Genomic DNA, 6,387 nt, shown 5'->3' on the forward strand with positions numbered 1-6,387 from the left:
TGGTCTCTGGAAGATGCTGTTTCCAGGGAGTCCTTCACCACTTCTGGCTCTTATAATCTTTGCACCTCCACTGTCACATAGATTCCTGAGCCTTGGGGGAAGGGATTTGATAAGACATCCCATTTAGGACTGAATGTTCCAAAGTATCTCACTCTGCATATTGTCCAATTGTGGATTTCTGTGTATATTGCTTTAAGTGGCTCAATTGTGGGGAAATTTGTAGTGCAACAGTAGATAACTAATGCAGCTCCCAACCAGAGTAGCTTCTCCGTACGTTGGAAGTTCTCCCTATAACCCCTAAAATTTTCAAAGTCAATGCTTAAATGTTTCATAAGTCTTATTTGGTTAAGGCTTGAATCTTGGGGATACTGTCATTATTTGCCTGGAATATATTCATATAAATTTTTACAAGAAAAGCCCACCCAGCAATCTCAGACTGTACCCTCTCTCCTGAGCTCCATACCAGTTTCCAGGCAGCCTTACAGGAGGCCAGGCTGGTCCTAGTAACCACCATCCTCAAGACCCCTTTAAACCATGCCAAACAACCCCAGACTGTATACACACCCACTCCCTAACCCTTTACCCCTGGCTCCATACCCTGATCTACAATATCAGAAGAAGATGTCTGCTTTACCGGAGGCCAGGTCATATCTAGAGACCCCGGGTCCATAATTTCAGAAGCAGCTTTCAGCTTTACAAAGACCAGACCTAGGAACTTCAGTGTCGGCAGCTATACTGGAAGAAAAGCTGGTCCTAGGGATTCCAGTCTGCACCCCCTCCCCTGGGCTCTATATAGTGGTGTACAACTTTGGAAGAGGATTTCAGCCTTACCAGAGGCCAAGATGGATCTAGGGACACATAGTCTCCAGAATCCAAACTCAAAGGAGACACTATATTGAAGCTGAAGGCACACTGGTCACTAGTCATTTAGACAAGAATACCAAAGAGAAAAAGATACACTAAGAAAAAAAATCACACATCAAAGACAAAAACATCTAACACAGACAAACACAGAAATGAACACCTAAACCTAAAATCATCCCAAATCCAGATGCATAAACAAAAAAGGCAATATGGGATCACCAGAACTCAGCTATTCTGCAACAGCAAGACCTGAACAACCCAACGCAACTGACACACAGGAAAACCACCTCAAAAGTATTTTGTAAAGATGATAGAAGTCCTTAAATAGAATATGAAGAAATCCATTAAAGAAAATGAGGAAATACAAGAAAAATATTGAAATAAATTAATAAAACCCTAAATGAAAACCAAGACAAACAAGAAGATAAAAGAACTGTTCAAGGCCTGAAAATGGAAATGGAAGCAATAAAGAAAACACAAGTGGAATTCTGGAAATGGAAAATCTTGGTAAGTAAACAAGAACTACAGCTACAAGCATCACCAACAGAATACAAGAAATTGAAGAGAGAATCTCAGGAATTGAAGACACGATACAGGAAAGAGATTCATCAGTCAAGGAAAAGTTTTCATCTAAAAAAATTCCTAACACCCTAAGGGGTGTTGACCCTAATAGCCAGACCATCTGGCCTCAAAGAGTCACATACTCAATGGACAGAGGATCCCACCAACTCCCTAAGCTTGTGGGTTTTGCCTTTAAAAACACCTGTGCCGGGGGGAGGGGCTTCTCTCTAGCCTGCTTCCTGGAGGAGCCCGTTGGTGCAAACGTTTCCTACGTTTCCTGTTCATTAAAGCCTCTTGCGTGTTGCAGAAAAAAAGATTCCTAACACAAAACATCCAAGCAATTGGGACACTACGAAAAGACCAAATATAAGGGTAATAGGAATAGAAGAAGAATCCAGAGAATACATATAACAAAATCGCAGAAGAAAATTTTCCAAACCTAAATAAGAACATGCCTATAAAGGTACAAGAAGCTTACAGAATACCAACTAGATTGGGTCAGAAAAGAAAACCCAATCCCCTTGCCACGTAATAATCAAAATACAAAAACATACAGTGAAAAAGGAATATTAAAAGTGGAAAGGGAAAGAGGCCAAGCAACATAGAAAGGTAGACCTTAAGGAGATGTTCAACATCCTTAGCCATCGGGGAAATGCAAATGAAAATGACTTTGAGATTCCATCTGACACCTGCAAGAATGACTAAGATCAAAACTGCAAATGACAGCCTATGCTGAAGAGGCTGTGGGGCAAGAGGAGAACTCCTCCACTGCTGGTGGGAGTGCAAACTTATGCGGCCACTTTGGAAATCAATAAGGTGCTTTATCAGAAAATGGAAATCAATCTACTTCAAGACCCATCTATACTATTCTTGGATATATACCCGAAAGATGCTCAATGATACCCCAAGGACACTTGCTCAACTATATTCATAGCAGTAAACAACCTAGGTGTAGCTCAACTGAGGAATGGATAAAGAAAAGAAAATGTGGCACATTTCCAAAATGGACTATTAATTACTCAGATGTTTAAAAAAAGGATACCAGGAAATTTGAAGGCAAATGGATGGAACTAGATAAATATCATCCTGAGTCAGGTAACCCAGACCAAGAAAGATAAACATGATATTTGCCCACTCATAAGTGGATATTAGGTGTAAATAAAGGGTAACTACACTATAATTCACAGCCCCGGAGAGACTAGGTAACAAGGAGGGTTCATGGGGGGACACCTAGATCTCCCTGGCAAGGGGAAATAGAAAAGATTTTTGTGAGTGAACTGAGGGTTGGTGTGGATGGGAACATTAGCAAACAGGTTGCAGGAGGGGGTGGCGGATGAAAGTTCTGAGGGAAACTACTTGGGGCAGCATTTCCAAGCCAGGAAAAAAAAAAAAAAAAAACTGGCACAAGAGATTCTTCCAGGACTCTACAGGGAGGACCCCAGCTTGGACTCCTAGAAATAGTGAGTGGATAGGTAGCCTGAACTGTCCATGTAAAATAATAGATGAATAAAAAAATAAAACCATAGAGTAGAGTGGTGGCGGCTTCCTTGGGCTCTGGTCCTTTCCAGCCTACTTCTCGCCTCTCCTTTGTTTCTCAGGTCCCAAGAGCCCCTCCCGGAGAAGCAAAGTTGTGGTTCGTGACAGCACAGCCGGTGGCATCATAACAAGGGAGGTGATTGAAGATGAGAAACAGTTTTATTTGAAAGCCAAGACCTACTGTAAGCAGATCCTGCCCACGATAGATGGCATGCTTGGGGAGTATGGCCACATCTCCAACATCGACCTCAATAGCTCCCGGAAGTTTCTGCAGAGGTTTTTAAGGAAAGGACCTAACGAGACAGGGACTTCCTGAGCCATGGACTGTGCTCCTGGCATTGAAAGGATCACCAAGTGCCTACTCCTGCCGCTCTTCAAGGTGTTGGACAGGGTGGACATGACAGAGGACTTTATAGTCAAAGCTAATACCTACCTAGCGGAAGAGGGCAAGAGGGTGAGGAACGACTTCTACTGTGGGCTGCAGGACTTCAGCCCAGAGCCCAACTCCTATGATGTGATCGGGTCCAGAGGGTGAAAGGCCACCTGACAGATCAGCACCTGGCTGAGTTTCTGCGCCCCTGCAAGCGGGGCCTGCGCCCCAATGACATCATTGTCATCAAAGAGGGTGTGATCCTGGATGATGTGGACAACAGTGTGTGCTGTGACCTCGAGGTGATACACTGGATCATCCGCAGTGCGGGCCTCAGCCTCCTGGTCGAGGAGCGCCAGGAGAACCTGCCAGATGAGATCTACCACGTCTACAGCTTTGCCCTGAGATGAGGCCAGGGCCAGAGCTGGGGGCCAGCAGCTGGCAGGTTACTAGACACACCTGCCATCACCTTTGACTCCAGTGGGGAGGGACGAGCTCTGGGAAGGTGTGCTGTGGATTGGGGCAGTGCAGCCCTGTCACTCCAACACACCCTGGCAACTCCCCACAGGCTTCCACCTATGGGACTGGCTGCCAATGACCCCAGGTGTATGAACTGCTGTTCCAGGAGAGCCACACATGGTGCCTGCCAGATGGTACCACATACAGGAATGGTCCTCTTTGGTGATGGTTCACAGCAGTCTGCAGTAAGGGAAGGCTTCCTCACCTCTTCAGCTCCTTGGGAGCTCTTCCCTGATAGGCACTGCAGTCAATAAAAGAGTGAACACTCCCCCCAAAAAATTTAAAAATCCTACAAATAAGACATGAGGAAATTGTTGTTATTATGTTTGGTTTTCCTAATGCTGAGCTCTTCCTTTTTTAAAGTTTCAGTACATTAATTGTAGAAGTGATATTTGTCCCATGTAAAAAAAAAATTAGAAAATATAACACCAATCCGGAAGTAACTAATACCAATAAAGATTGACAAGGGTCAAAGAGTAGATAAACCCAGCAGCTGCTGAGTTCAAATGGAAAACTAAAACTAAATTTTCTGAATTAATAATTTTGTTTATGAGCTTAATTTGCAACACACTAAATTAACACCATTTTCCAACAAAATGTATAATGCTCACAAAATTAAATTCATAAATATTATAACTCCTTCATATGCCTAAATTGAAAATATATCTATAATTGATATACACAAGAGAGATATAGTACATAAAATATCATAAGTGATATTTCATTATGTAAATACTTTGACAAGACTACACTGGAAAACAAACTGAAGGTATTGACATTTCCTTAGAATATATTAGCTATAAATGCAAGTGGATTAGGAAGTGTTTTATTCATATTTTAAACACAATAAGTGCTATGCCATTGAGAAAATAATGAAGTGATATTGAAATACTGAAATAAAAAATACCCTAGCAACCAATAATTCTACATTCATTTAAAACATCTTTCAGAAACGAAAGATAAAGGCATGTTCAGACAAAGCTAAGAGAAACTGTTGCTAGAACGAGTACAAAAGATGTTAAATAAGTTATTCATGCAAAAAAATATGATACCAGGCAGCTACTTGAATATATGCAAAAAGTTGTAAAACAATAGAGGAAAATAATCTGAGAAACAGTGAAAGGGATAACATGATCTTTATAAAACTTGCGAATGAAATTTATGGTAGAAATTATTTATGCAGCCTTTCACATTGACGTGAGCTTTGCTATGGCTCTGCCCAGTGAACTAAGAGCAGAAGTGATGTATCAGGGTGCTGAGGTAGCTAAAAGTATTTTGCGAAGGGAAAGCTTTGTGTTTTCATGTCTCTAAAGACATATTACAAACAATGTGTACTTAGAAGCACATTTATAGTAACTATTTAGCTTTAAATTAAAATATGATTAGGTAAAAGTATGATTGTTAATTTAACTTCATATCCTTTCTTTCTACACCAATTTTGAATCAGAAAGAACCCTTTGATGACTGCATTCTTATTTGAGAGATGAGGAAGTTGAGATACAAACAGTGTAAGATCAAACTGGCTTTCCTCTGCATAGAAATCAGTCTCACTTATATTGTAAAATAAATAAGCCTTTTATGAAAACAAAGATTATGTTTCAAATCTCTAAATTAAGTTTTTTGCATAAAACTCTAAGAGGCAAAGAACAAAGGGTCTCTGTTATAACACGGGTTCTAGGAAAGTGGTTGTGTTCATTTGGAGGTATTTTTTTTTTTCTACACTCCATCTTTAAACAGGAAATTCAGCTCCATGGCTTAGTAAACTGGTTTGTCCATCACAGGCCTGATTGTTCATTATTAAAGAGTCAAAGCATGGGCAAAGGAGATGAATTAGCCATTAATAACACTCAGTGCTCTTTTAGAAGTCCCCATTTCAGATTCCAATATATACATCAGGTGGCCCACAGCCATCTACAGCCCCAGCTCCAGAGGGTCAGACCCCATCTTCTGACTTCTGTAGGTGTACACACACACACACACACACACACACAAAGAAATTGAAATAAATCTTTAACATGAGTTAATACAACAAATGATAAAATCTTGTATGTAAAATAAATATTATGAGCATATTATAGAATGTGAGAGATCAATGCAGATATTACAGCTCATGCCATTCAATACCTATATTTTACATGTAAAGAACTGTCTAAAATAAGTTCTGCTCAAGTTCTGTCCACAAAATGATGAGACCAGCTATGAGTAGAACATGGACATGACCCAGGTCCACTATGTCCTAAATAGTAATCACTTTTTAATGATCTTTTCACTAATTTCCATTTGCTCTGACGTAAGTGACCTATATAAACAGAACTTGGATTGTTTTATATGTGAATATAGATAGAAAAAGTTGAATAGTACAACATTGTGAGAGGAGTTAAAGGTCAACATACACTGATATATATGAAAATCTGAGTAAGAGTATATATTACTACTTCAAATCCCTATGCAGAATCTCCTGGAATTACCCACCACAACATTTGTGACTAAAACGCATTTGAATCTCTTTATTTCCAGAGTTGGGTACACAAAAGCAC

General features: G+C 40.3%; 1 pseudogene; it reads left to right on the forward strand.

Moving 5' to 3' along the window:
- The first annotated feature begins 1,073 nt into the window (after nt 1–1,073).
- Nucleotides 1,074–4,118, forward strand: LOC127217726 (N-terminal Xaa-Pro-Lys N-methyltransferase 1-like; annotated as a pseudogene).
- Nucleotides 4,119–6,387: the final 2,269 nt, after the last annotated feature.

The sequence above is a fragment of the Phodopus roborovskii genome, unplaced genomic scaffold, assembly GCF_943737965.1.
Source record: "Phodopus roborovskii unplaced genomic scaffold, PHOROB, whole genome shotgun sequence".
Lineage (NCBI taxonomy): Eukaryota > Metazoa > Chordata > Mammalia > Rodentia > Cricetidae > Phodopus > Phodopus roborovskii.